The sequence below is a fragment of the Diabrotica virgifera genome, chromosome 8 (assembly GCF_917563875.1).
Source record: "Diabrotica virgifera virgifera chromosome 8, PGI_DIABVI_V3a".
Lineage (NCBI taxonomy): Eukaryota > Metazoa > Arthropoda > Insecta > Coleoptera > Chrysomelidae > Diabrotica > Diabrotica virgifera.
The window spans coordinates 88,044,840-88,068,558 of record NC_065450.1 but is presented as its reverse complement, the minus strand read 5'-3'; the positions used below and the strand labels follow the sequence as shown (position 1 = coordinate 88,068,558).

The window sequence follows — 23,719 nt, the reverse complement described above, 5'->3', positions numbered from 1 at the left end:
CTAACTGCTTTAATTTGTAAGTTATTGGTAGTTCTTTAAGCCAAACATTAATTGCAACAAAATTACGTGAAATTTTATTAAGCTTGCCGTGAAAATATTTAATCATAAATAAGTTTTCGAAAATAAACACATATTAATCTCGACTGACCCTTAATTTATTAATACTGGTTGATATATCAAAATACCTGTATTGTAAATGTTTAAAATGAATTAAATGTTAGTGTCATTGAGAATCTGCAGTATGAACGTTTTCGTAATCTAAGTGTCTTTGGTTTGTTTTTAATGATTTAAGGATTATTTTAGAATAACATGTATTTATTTTCAAAAAATTATTTATGATTGAATATTTTCACGGCAATCCTAATAAAATTTCACGTAATTTTTGTTGCAATTAATGTTTGGCTTAAAGGACTACGAATAATTTACAAATTAAAGCAGCTAGGTATAGGGAAGAAATAAAAAAGTACTATAAAATATCATTTCATTATAATACTAAAATACAGGTTGTTCCATTTAAGAAAACTCAGAAAATAATCATTCCGAGTTTCGACCCACCCTGTATACTAAAATTAAACAGTTCGCTATATTAATAATTTTTAATTACAAAAGACTATATTAAAAATCATTTGAACATAAATGGAGTTTTTAATAGCAAATCAGTACAATTCTACAGGGTGTGAAATTTGCTACAAAATTTATAAAAAACTTTAATCTTTTAAACTACCCTGTACAATATTAAAAAACTTCATATTTTAAGAGAGAAGACATCGAGCAAAACCCAAAAATGTAAAAATATACAGGGTATCCCATTTAAAAAAACGAAGTTACAATCAACTTCCGGTATAACCGGAAGTAGCAAAGAGACCAAAATATTTTCATTAAATAGTTCATATCTCAAAACCCTTGTATTCCAATTTTCATGATTCTCTTACCTTTAGTTCTCGAGATATTTCTAATAGGCCCTTTATCTGCATCACCCTATATAGGCTATTGATTATGTTCAAAATAAGAGAACTAAAAGGAACTACAACGTTAACGGGATTTTATTGTCTCATATAGTCAACGGACCTCCAAATTTGAAAAACTGCGGAATGCTACCATTTAAATGGGTGCGTTTTTAAGAAATGGATGAATTAGTCCCTAGGCACAGGGTGAATTAGGGTGAGTGCTATGCACTCTTGGTACAAAGACGTCTACAGGAAAATTATTTCAGGTTAATGTTACTATCGAAATATTACATTTTAAAGTCAAAAATATTTTTATTTACAAAAATATATTCAAAAGAAAAGCAAAAAAACAACACGAAAAAAAGCAATTCTGTTTTTTGTCCCATAACTTTTTTCCACGGGGATATAGGTATAGACATTGCTTCACCAAAAAATAACTTATGTTTTTTATCTTTAAAATTATGTTTAACAGAAGTCTCTGGGATTTATATTTTTCGAAATAGGATTTTACAAAATTCGCCGCTTACAGCATTTTTGGGCCATTTTCCCCATTATTTCGCAAACATTGTTCTGTAACTTTTTTTACGCATTTATAGGTATATGCAATGGTACATATATTGGAAAGAGGAGTCAATGACCTTTAAAATGGTCTGTTGCAGAGGTTCTCAACAGGGCGTGAGGATATATATCCACTGATATACAGGGTGAGTCATGAGGAACTGTACATACTCCTACCTCGTATAGAGGCTCCTATGGGGAATAACAAATGACCATTAAAAAGTGTCTGCTCCCATTGTTTAATAATATACAGGGCGAGTTTCGCATTTTGACAAAAATTTGTATTCGTCATAATTTTTGAACGGTCAGATCGATGTGTCTCTTATTTTGGTCAATCGTTACACTATTGCCACCCAATCAACTGATTTAATCAAACTAGAAAAAAATCAGGTCCGGCTTTAAAAAAATTAGTTCGTTTGGGTCTTAGAAAAAATTTCACCCTGTATACGCGTTTTGAAAACTCTAATATGAATTTTATAAATTAGACAAATAGGCAATTAAAATGGCATATTTATTTTTTTTTCCCACACGATTACTTAATTTTTTATTAAAAAATCAAATTTGTCAAAATATGAATTTTAACCTAAAAATGAAAAAAAAAAAATGAAATCACGGTCACTCGCTCCAACTCTGTTCCATTTTAATATTTTTTTTCTGAAATTTTTACAGCACATATCTCTTACCATTGTGAAGACTATAAAAATTGTTGTTATTGTAGACTTTCAGTCTTCTTCTCGTAAAAGTTATCAATTTTTAAAAATAAAAGGTGCAGATTTGTGAATTGCAAAGGTAAATCGCAAAAATTAAGTGAAAAAATTTAAAATTTGTCTATTTGATCACGTCTAGGTTAAACTATAGAGTCCAAAGAGAAGTGTATGGGGAGTTTTAGCTCTAGACGGGTTATAGAAAAAAAATGGTGAGACTTTTAATTTTAAGAAAAACGTTGTTTAATTTTTTTATTTTTATGGTAAAATTGCGATTTTGACAAATTTGATTTTTTAATAAAAAATTAAGTAATCGTGTGGGGAAAAAATAAATATGCCATTTTAATTGCCTATTTGTCTTATTTGTAAAATTCATATTAGAGTTTTCAAAAAGCGTATACAGGGTGAAATTTTTTCTAAGACCCCAACGAACTAATTTTTTAAAGCCGGACCTGATATTTAAGTAAAAATATATCTTTTATATTGTTACATTCTACATTTAGAGTCATATTTTGGTCAATTTAGTTTCTCTATTGAAATGTTTTCCAAAATATCATAAATATCATATAAATATCACATTTTGGATATATATATATCGGATATATATCATATATATCCGATATTTTGATATTTATATAAATATCATGGATATTTTGTCCTATTGTATAAGGTTGCTTGACTATTTTGAAGCAAGTTCTGCTTTTTCAAGCTTTTATACTTTTAATGATTTTTGATATTTTTTATGATTATTTTTTAAATTTCTCATTATGACTTTTTTTCTTGTACATTTAGGGATATACATTGTATAATAGAAAACAACATATTTTCTTTACTTTAAAATGGTGTATTCCAAAAAAAATCTAGGACTATTTTTAAACAAGATATCCGTAGGATATCCAAGAGTATCCGTAATTTGAAAAAATTTAAAAATTTTTATTTTTTTTTAATTAGAAGAATATAATTGCATATTATAATATAATTTTTAATTTTAAATAATTTTTCTTAACACTTTTCGATATTGTGAAATATAAAGTTACTTTACTCCCGAGCAAATTCATATTTTTAACATACCTCGTACACTATTAATAAAATTTTATATCTGATGATTGCATTTTAGGTTTCAGACTAGGCAGAGCATTTTATAAAGAATAACTTTTTTTCATACAATTAATACTAAAAAAGTTTTCCATATGGTTCCAACTATTGCATGTGTATATTATGTCACACTTTGAAAAAGCATATCTTGTTTAAAAATAGTCCTAAATTTTAGATTCTTTTACAGTACACCATTTTAAAGTAAAGAAAATGAGCTTTCATTTTTATTACACAATGTATATACCCAAATATGTATACAATAAAAAAAGTTATAATGAGAAATTTAAAAATAATCGTAAAATATATCAAAAATCATTAAAAGTATAAAATTTTGAAAAACCATATCCTGCTTAAATATAGCCATACGGCCTTCTACGACAGAAAATTTTAAAGGTAATTGACTTCTCTTTTTACTAAATGTACCATTGTGTATACCTAGAGATGCGTAGAAAAAAGTTACAGAACAATGTTTGCGAAGTAACAAAGAAAATATTCCGAAATCGCTGTGAGTTGCTAAATTTGAAAAATCATATTTTGGAAATTATAAATCACAGGGACTTCTACCAAACGCCAGTTTAAAGAGGAAGGATGGAAGTTTTTTCTGTGAAGCAATGCCTATACCTATATCCCTGTGGAAAAAAGTTATGGGGCAAAAAACAGAATTGCTATCTTTCCTGTTTTTTTCTTATATATTTTTGTAAAAAAACATATTTTTGACTCTAAATGTGATATTTAGATAGTAAATTTAACCTGTAACAATTTTGCTATAGACGTGTTTGCACTAAATGTGCATAGAACTCACTCTAATTCGCCCTGTGCCTAGGGACTATTTCACCCTTTTCTCAAAAACGCACCTATTTAAATGGTAGCACTCCGCGGTATTTTCAAATATAGAGGTCCATTGACTATACGAAACAATAACAACCTGTTAACGTTGTAGTTCCTTTCTAAAATTCATAATCAATAGCCTAATAGCTCTACATAATAAAATTATATTAAGGTATACAGGGTAGTTAAAAAATTCGGACTAAACGAAAGTTACATTCTTCGAACTTTTTCTGTGTTATCATCATCATCATCATCAACATCATCATCATCATCATCATCATCATCATCATTATCATCGTCATCATTTGGTTTTCCAATTTCGTACTCTTATTCCATATCTTTATATCCATAAAGATACCAAGCTGTATTGCTTCCGAACTAGCACCCGCTCCACCCTGCAGACAAGGTGATGCAGGGCCGTCTCACAAGACTTCCCAGCCTGGTAGGCATATTGACGTGTATGCAAGGGGTTGCCCCTAAGTGCTCCATCACGTATGAATCGATCCACTAGTCTCTCTAGAGCCTTTAGAAGAAAGGATGAAAGACTGATTGGCCGGAATGATTTAGCAAGTTTAGGTATAAATACGACTCTAGTCCTCCTCCAAGGCAAAGGAATATACGCTATCGCAAGACAGGCCCTAAATATCCTGACCAGTGTGGGAGCAATAAGGTCCAAACCCTGCTGAATCAGAGCCGGTATAATTCCGTCCTCTCCTGGTGACTTGAAGGGAGCGAAACCCCTGACAGCCCAGCACACCTTCGTGTACGATACTACTTCCTTCGCCATCCGGAAGTCCCCCATTCGCGGGAGCCTAGCCGCGGCTAAGGCAGTATCATCGTCGAAACCCTCCGGAAAGTGAGCATCCAAGAGAGTTCTGAGGGCCTCCTCGTCAGTTGTAGATAAGCTTCCACTAGGCATACGGACCTGACCGACCCCCGGGGTTGGATGTTTGGAGAGGGCATGATGGAGCCTAGCTGCAGCGGGCATGTGTTCCACGCTGTCACAGTAGGCTCTCCAAGAGCTCCTCTTTGACCTCTTAATCAGAGACTTATATTACCTCTGAGCTTCCTTAAAAGAGTCCCAGTGAGCAGGGGTACCAGTCCTCTTGGCCCTATTGAAGAGAGCCCGAGTCAATTTGCGTTGTCTCTCTACCTGAGGTGTTCACCAGGGAATAGCGGAGCCAGCCATCCTCTGTATAAGAGGGCAGCTAGCTCTATATGCCGAGGTTAGGGCTCCGGATAAGTGATCCAAAGAGATCTCTATCTCCTCAGCTCCTCCTCGATAGGGAGGCAGACCCACGAAATTATGGCCGAGCTCCTCTCGAAGGAGTTCCCAGTCTGTAGCTCTTGGATTCCTATATGAAATATTCTGGAGCTTAAGAGCCTCCAGCTTAATAATAATGTGTCTATGATCTGACAGCGAGATTTCCTCGGACACGACCGAATCTGAGACCAGTGTCCCACTAGCGCTCTAGAGCATAAAGTGAGGTCGATAACTTGACTTCTTCTAGACGTCATAAACGTAGGTACCGAGCCCCGATTTAAAATTTCTAAGTCGGTTCCCGAGAGATATTGCAGCAGAGCTGTACCCCTGGGATTGATATCTGTACTCCCCCACACTATGTGGTGGGAGTTGGAATCGCATCCCACTAGGAGCGGAAGTCGCAGGTCCTCACAGTATCTGACCAACTCCATCATTTCCGTTGTTGGAGGGAGATCTGGTGAATCATAAGGAAAGTAGGCAGAACAGACCACCATCTCCCTCCACGTCTCACCAACTTGAAACTTCACCTTTACCGCCACAAGGTTGAAACCTCTATACTCTGGGTATAGAGATTTTTTAAAGAAGAAGAACTGACGAAATAGGGGGAAAAATAAATGAGAAGAGATTTAAGACAAAAAGAAGAGGGGCTTAGCTCAGAAGGACAAATTAAATGGGCAGAGAGACACTAAATCTCAAGTGGGTATTCGGGCTAGCTTCTATACACCGAATATTGGCTTTAGAGATATAAAAAGGAAAGATTTGATAATGAAATGATAGTAATTAGGAAGAAAATGAGACCTGTTAATACAGAACTTAATACAACTAGGTAAGACCACTGGAGAGAGATCGAGATAAAAGGGACGATAAAGAGAGAAGAAAATGGGCGCCAACTCGGACAACTCAACTTCTGGGGCACAATATTTGAAAGCTCACTCTACTTAACTGTAGCAAAAAAAAATTAAGTTTTGGGCCCAGAATTTGAACAGCTCGAGATTTTTGAAGTAACGAACAACAGGCAGTGGCGGCTCGTGACCTCAGTATGCGGGTAGGCTACACATATACTTCGGGTAGGCGACAAAAAATATCCTACAGTTTGTAATACATTTTGAGCCGTCTTGCAATACTAAATGTAATCTATGAGCGCAACAATGTGTAAAAATTGCTTTTGGAGCATCTACTTTAATTTTTGATTGTAATCCGTTTAAAGAGCCAGCCATTACACTTGCACCATCGTAAAATTGAGCAATTAATTTATTTTTGTAATCATATGGCTCAAGCACGTTTGAAATTAAACTATATAGAGCGTCTGCAGATCTATTATCGCTAACATCAAAAAACCCTAAAAATCTTTCTGTTACCTGACCAACTTTGTTAACAAAACGGATTGTTAAAGTACACTGTGATTTTTCGGTTATATCTGTAGTATCGTCAGCTAGTATAGAAAAAAATTGACTTTCATTAATTTTTGTTGAAATTTCATTTTTTACGTAATCGGCAAGACAATCTATTAAATCATTTTGTATTGTTTTTGACAAACCCGTGAACACCCCTTCTATTTTTTAACATGATCTTGGATTTCCTGATCGCGTTTAACTACTAAATTAAAAATTTCTTTAAAATTACCCATGTTTGAAGAATTATGGCTCTCATCACGACCGCGAAATGTAAGTTCTTGTTTTGCTAAAAGAATTGTAACATCAATTTCTTCAACTTCTTCAATCTTTTTCAACTTCTTCATTATATATCTTATTAGATAGAGAAATATGTCCAGCGAAAGCACTGTCAGTAGTTTGTTTATTTTTTTCTAACCGTTTTAAATCTAAGCAATTGTTTAAATGTTCTTTCGAAGATTCATGTTTTTTTACACTAGCTGATAAATTTTTCAAATCTGAATATCCCTGACTCACCCAAACATTTTGCTTCAAATTTGAGAGCAACAGACAAGGCCAACAGAAAAGTGAATTTTTAAAATAACTTCCGCTTAGCCATTTATGATTTTCATACCATATTGTTTTAAACGATCTCGAAAATGGTTGATTGTCTTTTGTCTTATCTGTGGATAAAATTGATAAATTTTGTAAAGGCTGGCCCATTGAAATAATTACTAATCTTTCTTGATTTTGGCGCCTTGAAAAAGGCGTCTCGATCAAACTGCATATTACATCGTTTAAAATATTCATATTCGATGACTAAAGTTTTTCCACCAATAAAACTAACACACCTACGTTTCAACAACGTCAAATATTACTTATTTTATTTATGTATCAAATAATAATTTACTATTCGAATAAATTGATAAGTTAACAATTAACCTCGCTTTAAATTTTTAATTATCTATATAATCTAATAACACATTATTCAGTTTTCATAAACAAATTTAAATTGTCCTACCTAGTTTTATTCAATACTTAACCTACTAATAACAGCCAAAATCAAAAAACAATTATTTTAAAACAGTTTCACAAGACACAAGAGAAGCAACTGATAAAATTTTGTAGGTCCGGCTATAAGACTCTGTGCCTATCCGCCCGTTCAAAATCGTAGAATACGGTCGCTACGAGCAGACCTGCAGCAGGCCTGCTCGCGTAAACAGAGAGAGATCGCACGTCAATTCGGTGTTGGCGTCGTTCTATTTCAGGCTACGTTCCCGAGTGCCTGACCAAGGAGAATATAGAATCTATACAGTACTACTGATACTACAAGGAGCGTACAATAATTATAACTACGGAGAAAATTTTTTGGATATTTTTAAAAATAATTTGGATAATTTTTGCTATTTTATTGTAGATATTGTGTCAAAATTTATAAATTACAATTTTGAAATAAGTAATTTATATTAATAATTTATATTATTGTACTACATTTGAAGAGGGTAGGCGGCGCCTACCTTGCCTACCCCGACGGGCCGCCCCTGACAACAGGAACTAAATGACACTGGTTACGACCACCTGAAATACAAAATACTAAATACTAATCTTGTCTTGCTATGTTATATAGTGGGAATACAGACTGAAGTAAAACACCAACCTTAATACATACAAATATATTAATAATAAATATGTTAACAGTTTACATATAACGCAACTTAATAACAGTGATAGTGGATGGTGAAAAGATCAAATAGGACCGCAAAGGCCACTTAACAAGCAAGTATCTACTATCACTGGGCCAAGCAAAAGTAGTAATATCAAAATCCAAATCAAAAGTCGGTTAGAGTCGCACCAAGTCCTTACAACTAAAAGTTAGAAATATTCCCTAAATTGAACTCATCTAGGTGAGATACACGACTAGAACGCTACGGTTACCAAAAAATTAAGTATCTCATCTAGCAAAATAATAATAATTATATAATTGATTTATATAAATGAGCTGGTCAGTGACTTTTTATATACAATGTAAAAACCCACTAGACATATTCCCTATTTAAAAAAAAAACCTCGACAAAATTTTACCCCCGATTCCCTATCAAATTTTAAGCTACAATTATTTATGATTATTATTAAACAAGACTTATTTAATTGGAAAAAACTACTATTTATAATATGGAACAAAACAAAGACCTGAAAACCCTATCTATCACGAAAATATGTACCTAGTTCCACTCGATTGTATGCATACAACAAGTTTACACTGGAGAAAATATAGATTACCCAAAATATATAAATAATAAAAGTAAACAAACTTATCTTTCACCACAGTTCCTATTTAAGAATGCAAGTTGAAGTCCATAGGAGAGTCCTTTTGGCACGATAAACTGGTTGGATGCTGTGGTGGGTAAGTCCTACTGAAAAATCCTAGATGTTGTGAAATCAGGTACTGGTTTTCTCCAACAAAACAGCGAGGTATATGGGTAAACCATGGCAAAGTTGCTAACAGTTACTGGTACATACTTCAAGTGACATAAATTATGTAAAGGAATGCAAAGTAACTAAGTTACTAAATTGCTATGTGACGACGTAACTAAGTGACTAAGTGGCGGAATCTAAAATAAAGTTTATTAAATTTAGTTATTATTTATTTCAATAACGGTAGCAGTACAGATTGAACAGGCCCAAACAAAACATTAAATATTAGGTTAGGTATCTTACGTCATGTCAAAACTTTCTGAAGCTAATTTCCATGACATGAACTTGCACGTCAAATGAACATGCGCAGAAGACAGCAGGCTGTATGATATTCATTAAAACCTTTTTATAAATATTACCTTATAAAAAAATGAAATAAAAACCTAATGATAGGTATAAAATACATTGGAATTTAGGTTTGCCAATAAAAACTTGACCTTCTGTTCTTTTCAGATATTTAAAGGATAATATGAGCTAGAATTTGGAATTTAAATTTAACACTAAAACCCTATGGCCTTGACTGATTGTTCCTTTGCAAATGGAAATGAATATCATAATTATAATATGAATTATATATGAACTTACGTGGTAAATTAATCTAACGAAAAAACCCTAACTACAATGATGTATTACATCGAAAAAAATAACGAGGAATATATCAACATTTTACTTACTTGGAAAGGCAAAACACGCTGGCATTAAACTTCTTTTATGTGAAAAAAAAAACCAAAGATAAATTGAGTTTTGATATCCTCGCTATTCCAAAAAAAATGGTCTTAATGTTCCTTGATTTTAGTTATATATCTGTTCCATTTTTATTCCAAATTTAGTCCAAATCCGCCACTTAAGAAAAAAGAAACACAGCGTCTTTGCCCAGAGCCTGACCAAAACTGAGGTTCAGATTCGGATCGACAAAATCGACCTCGCCGAGGCTTTCGCGCGTGAGCAGAGAGATATCGTTCTTAAGTCGATCGACGGCGTCGCACACGGGATTTATTTAGGGGTATTTGATGAAATTTTATTGGGATTTATTTAGTTAATAGCGTAACTGCTACAAGGTCTCGCGAACAAAAGTCCTGCAGCAGGCAGGTGAATAAATTATTGGTTAGAACAGCGGCTCTCGGGGTCTCTACAGCGGAGCACCAGAACAGTTGACCCCCAAAGTTCCCTAGTCCGCATATTTTACCTCTATACACCCACAGTTCCTGGATGAGAGCTATTCCTGCTAACAGTTCGGACAGTCTTCTCAAGAGGACACCTGAGGCTGCCTTACCGTGTTGCAAGTTGGCTTGGATGATATAACCCATTGTGGTAGTTGTAGTTGAGATCATTAACCAGGGGAGAAAGGGGGATTCCGGTCACCTGAGCCCGCATTCTCTTCCCCGGAGTGCTCCGGGCCAGAGGAGCCCTGTCCGTCACCGACGAGCGAGCTCTCTTTAGTCCCTGGAAGCAAGACCTCAGAGTCCTTCATCTCAGCACCAGGTGGCGTAGAACTGGGACCTTGTGCAATCGAACCCTCCGTCTGATTAACCTGCTCTGGCTCTGCTGCGAGTGGAGAGACCGCGTCGACCCCTGCCTCTATCACCTTAGGATCCGTCTGGACGAGCCTTTGTTGGTTCTCGAGGACAGTGATCTTGGCCTCCACCGCTTTGATGTGAAGGTGGAAACCCCGAGTCTTCAGAAAGTTAAGAGCTTCAGGATCCATCTTCACAACCAGGCGCAGGGATCTCTCATCCTCGCGCCGGTTCAAGACCCTCCACCAACTCGTGGAGCCCTGGATTTAGTAATTCCAGGCTAACCAGCGTATCGCTGGTAGTCTGGTGACGTCGCCCCGGAATGTATATAGAGGCGCGGGTGAGTCGTACAGGAGAAACCGCCGTCGCGACTAGCCGCACTTCCTACCAGGGTCGCGTTTGGCATCATTCGATAGATTTTTAAAAAATATTGAGCACATGTTTTTTAGTTTTTCGATTTGTCATTCATTTCGCGCAATATTCGCTTTTTTTCTTGTGAAACTTTGGGACTCACCCAATTCCTTACGCCCCGCTCAAATCGTCAGATTTTTGAAAAATATACTCTTTTGCATGTACTTAACTAACCTTATCTTAATCTGACAACTTCGAGTTATTTTAAGGATAGATTTTTTGTTCGGGCCCCCTGAACGAACTACCCTGTGTTAAGAGCCAATATATGGTAAGTATAGGTACATCTGCAGGGTATCAGGTTTCTCCCCATGTAATAATCTGAAGCGCTCGAGTAAATGCAAAAATCCCCGCTTGGGCTCCCCTACCATAAGTTGTCTTCCACTTGGTCCTTAAATCATGCTCTGGGCCTGCCTCTTCTCCTCATTCCATTGGTCTTTGGTTATAAATTTAATGTGTTTCGACGGATCCATCTCGCTATACAAAAAATAAAATACAAATAAATGTCATCTAGCCGTTATCCTCCACTGCTGAACATAGGCCTCCTCTAAGTTTCCCCATATCTCCCTATCTTGAGCTACAATCATTCCGTCATCTACCGTCAGTCCAGAGCGTTAGTGGTCGACTTTTGCTTCGTTTGTCCGCCCGTCGTCGCGTCGCCATTCCAATAATCTTCTAGTCCAGTGGTCGGCAAACTTTTTATCCAAAGAGCCAAATACGAACATTACAACAATTTAAAAAAAAATGGGAGCCAAATATGCTTGTTCAGCAAACTTTTATTACACAAACTAAAATTAAAGCCCTACTACCTAGCCCCATTCATAACTCCCAAAAAATTAAAACGTGTTTTTTTCGTTTTTTGGCGATATTTTCGTTTCTTTCTTTCGTTTTGTAAGGTTTTATTTCTTACAACAATGTAGGAAACAAGTTTTCAAAAATTTTGGCGCTACTTACTTTACTATCCAATAATTTTGGCGCAAAATCCATTTTTTTAAATGATGATATGTAGAACCAAAACGGGAAAGAACAGCAAACGTGAGCTTTTTCAGCTGATCATAAGAATCAGGATAATATTCCAAGCGTTGAAAATGATCATGTCTTCCTTCTCCAGGTCATTCAAAGCAGACCACTTGTGTTCTGAACATTTTTCCTTCTCCAATATTTCCAATTCAACACGAAGACGTTCGAATTTAGAGCGCCATACATCCTTGTTCTTAAATACATATTTCAAAGTTATTAATGAAAATGTATAAGGAGAAAATTTCAACTCGGTTATCGTAGGCATTAAAAGGAATTTTGACAAATGCTAAAGTTTGTAAGTTTGATAAAAGCTAATTTATCAGAATAAGATGTAGGTAATGTTTTTCCTACCAAGTTTTTTTTTAAATGAAAATATTATTGCAAGGAGGATTTAGAGCAGGTCGTACATGTACAGATAACACCTTTTGTCTTAAACAAATTATAGAAAAGAAAGTTGTGACAAATAGAGAGTTACATATGACTTTTGTAGATCTTGAGAAGGCATATGACACAGTCCCGCTAAATAAACTATGGGAAGTCCTGGGCACATCAAACATACATCAAACATTGGTTAGTGCTCTCAAAGATCTATATTACGGCTCAAATTCCCAAATGAAATTCGGAAACCTCTTAGCTGAAAAATTTGCAGTTGCTAAGGGTCTCAGACAGGGATGTTGTATCTCTCCGACTTTGTTCAAGATTTATATCTCTGCAGCTCTGAAACAATGGAAAAGGAAAGTCAAAGGAATGGGTATACAATTGAACGATCAGGATTGTATATATACTTTACAGTTTGCAGATGATCAGGTGGTGATCTCAAATGACAAAGATGACATGGAATATATGCTTAGAAAACTAATTGAAGAATACCAGAAATGGGGATTAAATATCAATTTAGAAAAGACAAAATACCTCTCAATTGGCGCTGAAGCAGAACAACTCGATATCGAAGACAATCAAAAAATAAATCCATGTGACGAATATAAATACCTGGGCGTCATCTTCGACCGTCGTGGAAAAGACGAACGAGAAATTGAACATCGAATCATACAAGCCCGAAGAGCTATATCATGTCTAAACGGAGTTCTATGGAGTAAAGAAATATCAAAGAAAAGAAAATGGAACATATATGAGACAATGGTTAAAACTAGCCTACTTTATGGAGCCGAGACATGGAGAATAACCGAGAAATATAAGAAAAAGGTCGAAGCCGTGGAAATGGATTCCATCGGAAGATCGATGAGAATATCAAGAGCCGAAAGAATAAGGAATTAAGTAATAAAACAACAAATGGGTGTAGAGGGCACTATAGTTGAGGATATTGAAAGAAAACAGCTCATATGGTATGGACATGTGAGCCGAATGGGGGACGAAAGATTGCCTAAAAAACTATGATGTGGCAACCTCCAGAGAAGAAAAAACGAGGACGACCACCACAGAGCTGAAATCTGGGAGTTAGGAAAGCGATTAGCGCTCGAAATCTAAATGAAGACCTAACTCAGGACAGAATACAGTGGCGTTTGGGAGTCGGACAACGTCGTAAGACGTTATAAAACCGAATATATATATATATATATATATATATATATATATATGAATTAAATGAAAAGATTTCTCTGGTATACAGAAGAAATCTTTTCCGTAGCGGACGCGAAAATGTAAATTTCAAAGTCTTCATAAAAGACGATGAACGACAAAAGACACCTCTTTGTGTCACAGATTTGTCTACAAAGCCACGTTATTCGCTACACATTCGTCAATAACGGAGAAAAACCGTGATATGAAAGGAAACGGCGATTGCATTTTATTTCACTTCGACCACCACCGATATTCTACACGACGTGTTTCGAGCTCATGTCAAGCTCTCGTCAGGAACATCTAGGTGGATGGTCGAGGTGAAGAAAATGCTTTTGGCCTTTCTGGTAATAATAAAATAACCAGACTTCAGTACACTTGGTACGACATCTATATGAATTAAATGAAAAGATTTCTCTGGTATACAGAAGAAATCTTTTCCGTAGCGGACGCGAAAATGTAAATTTCAAAGTCTTCATAAAAGACGATGAACGACAAAAGACACCTCTTTGTGTCACAGATTTGTCTACAAAGCCACGTTATTCGCTACACATTCGTCAATAACGGAGAAAAACCGTGATATGAAAGGAAACGGCGATTGCATTTTATTTCACTTCGACCACCACCGATATTCTACACGACGTGTTTCGAGCTCATGTCAAGCTCTCGTCAGGAACATCTAGGTGGATGGTCGAGGTGAAGAAAATGCTTTTGGCCTTTCTGGTAATAATAAAATAACCAGACTTCAGTACACTTGGTACGACATCTATATGAATTAAATGAAAAGATTTCTCTGGTATACAGAAGAAATCTTTTCCGTAGCGGACGCGAAAATGTAAATTTCAAAGTCTTCATAAAAGACGATGAACGACAAAAGACACCTCTTTGTGTCACAGATTTGTCTACAAAGCCACGTTATTCGCTACACATTCGTCAATAACGGAGAAAAACCGTGATATGAAAGGAAACGGCGATTGCATTTTATTTCACTTCGACCACCACCGATATTCTACACGACGTGTTTCGAGCTCATGTCAAGCTCTCGTCAGGAACATCTAGGTGGATGGTCGAGGTGAAGAAAATGCTTTTGGCCTTTCTGGTAATAATAAAATAACCAGACTTCAGTACACTTGGTACGACATCTATATGAATTAAATGAAAAGATTTCTCTGGTATACAGAAGAAATCTTTTCCGTAGCGGACGCGAAAATGTAAATTTCAAAGTCTTCATAAAAGACGATGAACGACAAAAGACACCTCTTTGTGTCACAGATTTGTCTACAAAGCCACGTTATTCGCTACACATTCGTCAATAACGGAGAAAAACCGTGATATGAAAGGAAACGGCGATTGCATTTTATTTCACTTCGACCACCACCGATATTCTACACGACGTGTTTCGAGCTCATGTCAAGCTCTCGTCAGGAACATCTAGGTGGATGGTCGAGGTGAAGAAAATGCTTTTGGCCTTTCTGGTAATAATAAAATAACCAGACTTCAGTACACTTGGTACGACATCTATATGAATTAAATGAAAAGATTTCTCTGGTATACAGAAGAAATCTTTTCCGTAGCGGACGCGAAAATGTAAATTTCAAAGTCTTCATAAAAGACGATGAACGACAAAAGACACCTCTTTGTGTCACAGATTTGTCTACAAAGCCACGTTATTCGCTACACATTCGTCAATAACGGAGAAAAACCGTGATATGAAAGGAAACGGCGATTGCATTTTATTTCACTTCGACCACCACCGATATTCTACACGACGTGTTTCGAGCTCATGTCAAGCTCTCGTCAGGAACATCTAGGTGGATGGTCGAGGTGAAGAAAATGCTTTTGGCCTTTCTGGTAATAATAAAATAACCAGACTTCAGTACACTTGGTACGACATCTATATGAATTAAATGAAAAGATTTCTCTGGTATACAGAAGAAATCTTTTCCGTAGCGGACGCGAAAATGTAAATTTCAAAGTCTTCATAAAAGACGATGAACGACAAAAGACACCTCTTTGTGTCACAGATTTGTCTACAAAGCCACGTTATTCGCTACACATTCGTCAATAACGGAGAAAAACCGTGATATGAAAGGAAACGGCGATTGCATTTTATTTCACTTCGACCACCACCGATATTCTACACGACGTGTTTCGAGCTCATGTCAAGCTCTCGTCAGGAACATCTAGGTGGATGGTCGAGGTGAAGAAAATGCTTTTGGCCTTTCTGGTAATAATAAAATAACCAGACTTCAGTACACTTGGTACGACATCTATATGAATTAAATGAAAAGATTTCTCTGGTATACAGAAGAAATCTTTTCTTTTCGCGTCCGCTACGGAAAAGATTTCTTCTGTATACCAGAGAAATCTTTTCATTTAATTCATATAGATGTCGTACCAAGTGTACTGAAGTCTGGTTATTTTATTATTACCAGAAAGGCCAAAAGCATTTTCTTCACCTCGACCATCCACCTAGATGTTCCTGACGAGAGCTTGACATGAGCTCGAAACACGTCGTGTAGAATATCGGTGGTGGTCGAAGTGAAATAAAATGCAATCGCCGTTTCCTTTCATATCACGGTTTTTCTCCGTTATTGACGAATGTGTAGCGAATAACGTGGCTTTGTAGACAAATCTGTGACACAAAGAGGTGTCTTTTGTCGTTCATCGTCTTTTATGAAGACTTTGAAATTTACATTTTCGCGTCCGCTACGGAAAAGATTTCTTCTGTATACCAGAGAAATCTTTTCATTTAATTCATATAGATGTCGTACCAAGTGTACTGAAGTCTGGTTATTTTATTATTACCAGAAAGGCCAAAAGCATTTTCTTCACCTCGACCATCCACCTAGATGTTCCTGACGAGAGCTTGACATGAGCTCGAAACACGTCGTGTAGAATATCGGTGGTGGTCGAAGTGAAATAAAATGCAATCGCCGTTTCCTTTCATATCACGGTTTTTCTCCGTTATTGACGAATGTGTAGCGAATAACGTGGCTTTGTAGACAAATCTGTGACACAAAGAGGTGTCTTTTGTCGTTCATCGTCTTTTATGAAGACTTTGAAATTTACATTTTCGCGTCCGCTACGGAAAAGATTTCTTCTGTATACCAGAGAAATCTTTTCATTTAATTCATATAGATGTCGTACCAAGTGTACTGAAGTCTGGTTATTTTATTATTACCAGAAAGGCCAAAAGCATTTTCTTCACCTCGACCATCCACCTAGATGTTCCTGACGAGAGCTTGACATGAGCTCGAAACACGTCGTGTAGAATATCGGTGGTGGTCGAAGTGAAATAAAATGCAATCGCCGTTTCCTTTCATATCACGGTTTTTCTCCGTTATTGACGAATGTGTAGCGAATAACGTGGCTTTGTAGACAAATCTGTGACACAAAGAGGTGTCTTTTGTCGTTCATCGTCTTTTATGAAGACTTTGAAATTTACATTTTCGCGTCCGCTACGGAAAAGATTTCTTCTGTATACCAGAGAAATCTTTTCATTTAATTCATATAGATGTCGTACCAAGTGTACTGAAGTCTGGTTATTTTATTATTACCAGAAAGGCCAAAAGCATTTTCTTCACCTCGACCATCCACCTAGATGTTCCTGACGAGAGCTTGACATGAGCTCGAAACACGTCGTGTAGAATATCGGTGGTGGTCGAAGTGAAATAAAATGCAATCGCCGTTTCCTTTCATATCACGGTTTTTCTCCGTTATTGACGAATGTGTAGCGAATAACGTGGCTTTGTAGACAAATCTGTGACACAAAGAGGTGTCTTTTGTCGTTCATCGTCTTTTATGAAGACTTTGAAATTTACATTTTCGCGTCCGCTACGGAAAAGATTTCTTCTGTATACCAGAGAAATCTTTTCATTTAATTCATATAGATGTCGTACCAAGTGTACTGAAGTCTGGTTATTTTATTATTACCAGAAAGGCCAAAAGCATTTTCTTCACCTCGACCATCCACCTAGATGTTCCTGACGAGAGCTTGACATGAGCTCGAAACACGTCGTGTAGAATATCGGTGGTGGTCGAAGTGAAATAAAATGCAATCGCCGTTTCCTTTCATATCACGGTTTTTCTCCGTTATTGACGAATGTGTAGCGAATAACGTGGCTTTGTAGACAAATCTGTGACACAAAGAGGTGTCTTTTGTCGTTCATCGTCTTTTATGAAGACTTTGAAATTTACATTTTCGCGTCCGCTACGGAAAAGATTTCTTCTGTATACCAGAGAAATCTTTTCATTTAATTCATATAGATGTCGTACCAAGTGTACTGAAGTCTGGTTATTTTATTATTACCAGAAAGGCCAAAAGCATTTTCTTCACCTCGACCATCCACCTAGATGTTCCTGACGAGAGCTTGACATGAGCTCGAAACACGTCGTGTAGAATATCGGTGGTGGTCGAAGTGAAATAAAATGCAATCGCCGTTTCCTTTCATATCACGGTTTTTCTCCGTTATTGACGAATGTGTAGCGAATAACGTGGCTTTGTAGACAAATCTGTGACACAAAGAGGTGTCTTTTGTCGTTCATCGTCTTTTATGAAGACTTTGAAATTTACATTTTCGCGTCCGCTACGGAAAAGATTTCTTCTGTATACCAGAGAAATCTTTTCATTTAATTCATATAGATGTCGTACCAAGTGTACTGAAGTCTGGTTATTTTATTATTACCAGAAAGGCCAAAAGCATTTTCTTCACCTCGACCATCCACCTAGATGTTCCTGACGAGAGCTTGACATGAGCTCGAAACACGTCGTGTAGAATATCGGTGGTGGTCGAAGTGAAATAAAATGCAATCGCCGTTTCCTTTCATATATATATATATATATATATATATATATATATATATATATATATATATATATATATATATATAAATATTATTGCGCTTTCCGTGGATATTTGTGACAGAGCCGCACCTAAGGAGCCAAAGAGCGACATGGGGCTCCGGAGCCGCACTTTGCCGACCACTGTTCTAGTCAACCTGTCGTTCGGTGTTCTTGCCACATGATCTCTCCATCTCCATTTCTTTTTTGCTACATGTTCTACTATGCCTTTGATTTTTGTTCTTTCACTGATGGTATTATTTGGTATACAAGTAAATATACAGGGTGTAACAAAAATGCAGGTCATAAATTAAATCATGTGTTCTGGGACCAAAACTAGTTCGATTGAACCTAATGTACCTTAGTACATTAGTACTTAGTACAGATCTGGAACGCCTGGTTAAGTACTTTAAACAATGGAGACTTAAACCTAACCCCAAAAAAAACCGAGGTTAGCTGTTTTCACCTGAACAACAATATGGCCCACACAAAACTTAAAGTGTACATTGATAACCAACTGCTCACGCACAACTATAATCCCAAGTACCTCGGCGTCACCCTGGACAGAACACTCTCCTTTAAGAAACATCTTGAGAACACCGCAGCAAAGCTGAGAACCCGTAACAACATCATACAGAAGCTTTGCGGGACTACATGGGGCTCAACAGCAAGTACACTTCGGTGTTCAGCCCTTGGACTCGTATACTCCGCAGCTGAATACTGCTCCCCTGTTTGGCTGAACAGCGTTCACACAAAAATTATAGATACTCAGCTCAATGTCGCCATGCGTCTCATATCTGGAACGATCAAGTCTACACCTGTGGAGTGGCTTCCACTACTGAGCCACATACCTCCACCTAACCTTCGTCGTCAGCATGCTCTGTTTAGAGAATTCCAAAAGCTGCTTAACAACCCGCAGTTACCTATACACACATATGTCGCCGACGCTAACTCACATCGATTGCGCTCCAGAAAACCTCCGACTAGAGATGCAATAAACTTGAGTTCCAACAATTTCCAAATGAACTCCCAGTGGAAGAACATGCAGAGCGACAGACCGAACCTAATAATGAGAAACACACAATGCATCACAGAAACTCCACCAGGTTTTGACCTCCCCCGAAAATCATGGTCAACTCTTAACAGGATAAGAATGGGTCATGGAGTCTGCGCAGATTCCCTTTATAAATGGAAAATGAGAACCTCTGCTAAGTGCGACTGCGGCGCCGAGAAACAGACCATCCAGCATATGATTGCCGAATGCCCTCGGAGAAAGTATGATGGAGATCCTCTGGACTTCGCCTCTGCAACACCAGCGTCGATTGAATATATTAATACATTAGATGTTAGACTATAACATATGTGTGATAATGTTGTGTATCAAATTGCCATACGCTAAATAAAAAAATAAAAAATACCTTAGTACAAATGTGCGCATAAAAAAAGTTATAACCCTTTGAAGTTATAAAGTGAAAATCGATTTTTTTCAATATATCGAAAACTATTATAGATTCTTTATTGAAAATGGACCTGTGGCATTCTTATGGCAGGAACATTTTAAACAAAATTATAGAGACATTTGTGCACCCCATAAAAATTTAATCTGAATTTTTGTTCGCTTAAACCAGCGGTCGGGGAACGGGGTAAATTACCCCAAATGGGGTAAAAATGAATTTTTTGGGGGTAAAAATGAAACTTTTGTGAGTAAAAAGTATATATTTTTAATTTGCTATTTTATAAACCTGTTAGTATTTTTTTCAACTTAACCTTCTGTGACTAACATTCGGTCTGTGAGACGGACCACTTAGAGTTTTTACGATTATATCCAAATTGTTCGTTATATATCTTTGCCGGCATTAGTAGCTGCCTGATTCAGCTGTCTGTTTTTAGTGTTAAAGTTTGAGTCTTCGGTGTCAAGTGATTATGGAATTATCGGCAAATTTTGTCTCAAGAGACCGATGTTGGATGTGACATACTCGATGAAAAAATATTTATATTAACGAAAAACGTGCGAACAAGTGTTGACAATTATTTAGTATATCAATTGCCAGGAGTAAAAGGTGAAGCTAGGTACAAGAAACCGCAATGGAAAAATTGAGCTTGTTTTTCAAAATGAGATGTTATATAATTGTTTTTATTTTCTTTGGTATTATGCTAATGTTTGAGAGGCTTAATAAATTGTAAATAGGTATCATTCTTGTTTAATTTCACTCCTTAGCCCTCCGTTAGTCGCTAGGATAAACGGAGCATCAAGAGTCGCTACGGTGTCAGAGACCGATACTTTAAAAAAAAATAGTTATTGCTATAAAATTCGTACAAATATTTTATATTGTGTATAGGAATGACTGAAAAATATTTTTGAAAATGTTTTATTGAAAAACAACAGATATAAAATGAAAAACCGCTTTCATTTTCACTTCCCTCATCGTCAAAATAATTTTCATCGTCGCTAGGAACCATTTCCCATAATTCCATTCCAACGTTTTTGTTCGGCTTCAAAGGACATCTATAAATAAGACTTGACCAAAACTTACCGATAAAATGCAATAATAAGATGCTAAATCTTTACCTGAACTGCAAGTTATGCCAATAAAGTAATAACCACACCGTTAGTCGCTACAGAGTCTTGCACCTAAAATAGCTATAAAACTCGCACAACTGTACCCAAGTAGGTAAGAATGTACACTAACACGAGGTTAGTTGATAGGAAGAGGTACAGAAAGTGGCGATAGAAAAAAACAGTTATTTTGTAAATCCCGAATGAATAATTCTGTCGTCGGTGTGTGACACCGATAGCGACTAACGGAGGGTTAAAGAAGTAAACACAATCCTACGCTTGAGAGTGTGTCAATCGAAACATTTTTTTACGTCAGTCTCTGACACCAAGGATACAATTGTAAGACATCTTATCAAACTCAGAAAGCGGTTTTCAGATTACTTTCCAGATCTTGATACACGTACTGTCAATTGGATTGTAAATCCTTTTAAATGTGAAATTGCTATGATACCAGAAGAACCTTCAGGATTGGCTGAATAAATTCTGCCAAACTTCGATCTAATACTGAAGCACGTCAAAAGGATGTCAAAAGCTACAAAGGCTTTCAAAATTGCACATGAAGAGGCGACTAAAAAATTGCTGCCATTTGGAGCAACCTATTTGTGCGAACAAGGCTTTTCCACTCTAATGAACATAAAAACGAAGAACAGAAATCGATTAAACGCCTAAGACTGTATTCAAATCACTCTTACATCAAAAAGTCCCAATTTTGAAGCAATTGTATCGAACATGAAACAACATCATTTCTCCAAAACACGAAGGAATAATGTTTTCAATTATTCTTTTTTTTTTAAGTTATACTTCTTTAGACACGATTGGAAGTAAATGCAAATGTGCGCGAATTCATCAAAATTGTTGGTGCTACGCGCAGGTTCGTTATACTTGTGCTCTGATTGGGTATTCCAATGACATGTCAAAAATTATCCAATATGGGGGCTGTAGTTAAAAAATGTGTTGTCATTTTTATTATTATGGTTACGGTTATTAAGTTGTGTTTTAAAAGTTGTGAGAACAGAGACAAAAGTGAGTTTATAGTTGTACTGACTTTTTAAATAATGTTTTTATATTTTTGGACTTGTGTGTACTTTGTACGCACGTTGAAAGTTAAACTTCTATTAAAATTGTGTAGAAAATTTGACGTTTCTTAGATTTTCTACGATTCCTCAAGGGAAAAGCAATTGACGGAACGCTCCAGTTCGTCAAAAAGTGACGGATTAACATTATTTATCGAGAATTTGCCATTTTTAATGATTTTAAAATTTGACGAAAGTACGGCAGAAACTCGAAAGGCTATTATTTTAAGTATTAAAATTAAACAATTGAAAGGTTTAAAATATACTTGTTTCGTTGAAATCATAAAAATAGAAGTATAACTTCTTACGTGCGTACAAAGTACACACACTCCTTTTTTTTCAAATTTTTTCAATTCTAATTTTTGTTTGTACCACCATTATATTATTATTATAATTTGTTGCAGTAGCCCAAATTGTCAACCCTCAATTGTTTCAATTTGTTATATAATATATTACTTATATTACTATTATTACCGTTATGTATTAATAGATATTACATTGATAAATTGAATGTAAATAATGTTTAAATTAAATTTTTAGTTATGGTTTTCTTTTCAAAATTGCCATGGGGGCTATAATATGAAAGATGCTAAAAAGAGGCGATTTCGTTTTTTTTTGCTCTTCGCCATGGGGTAATATCAACTTACAAAAAATATTTTGGGGTAATGATTAAAAAAGTTCCCCGACCGCTGGCTTAAACCCACCCAAACATTTGTGTACGTTCCAGTTAAATTATTATTGTGGTACCATTAGTTAAACACGATGTTTTTAAGTCTTTTTTGTCTCTTAGTACTTTTTCTATAAGCCAGTGTTTATCGAGATATTTTGAATATTTGTCGAATCCACCACATATTTGTAGTGTACGAATATATAAACCTGATAATCTGAAAATTTATTTATAATTTACATTTTTAGGTATATTTTGAAACATATTAAAAAAGCCACATCTCCATATAAGGTCGCTTATCGAAAAAATACTAAGAGGCAAAAAAGTTTAAAAAACACGGTTTTTAACTAATGGTACCACAATAATAGTTTAATTACAACGTACACAAACATTTGGGTGGTTTAAAGGAACAAAACCCCCAGAAATTTTTTATGTAAACATATTAAAAAAGAAGCCGCATCTCGATAAAAACTGGCTTATCGAAAAAATACTAGGAGACAAAAAAGTTTTAGAAATAGTGTGTTTAACTAATGGTACCACAATAATAACTTAATTGGAACGTACACAAAAGTTTGGGGGTTTAAGGGCACAAACCCCTACACAATTTTTATCGGGTGTACAAATTTCACTGTTATTTTTTTAACATGTTCCTGCCATAACAATACCACACGTTCATTTTGAATAAAAAAAACTTGATATATTGAAAAAAATCGATTTTAATTTTGTAATTTCAAAGGGCTGTAACTATTTTTATTTGCACATTTGAACTAAGGTAAGTTAGGTCCAATCGAACTATTTTTGGTCCCAAAATACGTGATTTA

At 35.9% G+C, this 23,719-nt stretch overlaps 1 protein-coding gene across 1 annotated transcript in view; it reads left to right on the top strand.

Annotated features, from left to right (window-relative positions):
• The window catches only part of LOC126890784 (F-box/WD repeat-containing protein 5), a 124,308-nt gene that overhangs the window by 13,384 nt on the left and 87,205 nt on the right, over positions 1-23,719 (top strand). The gene's annotated exons all lie outside the window — the stretch shown is intronic.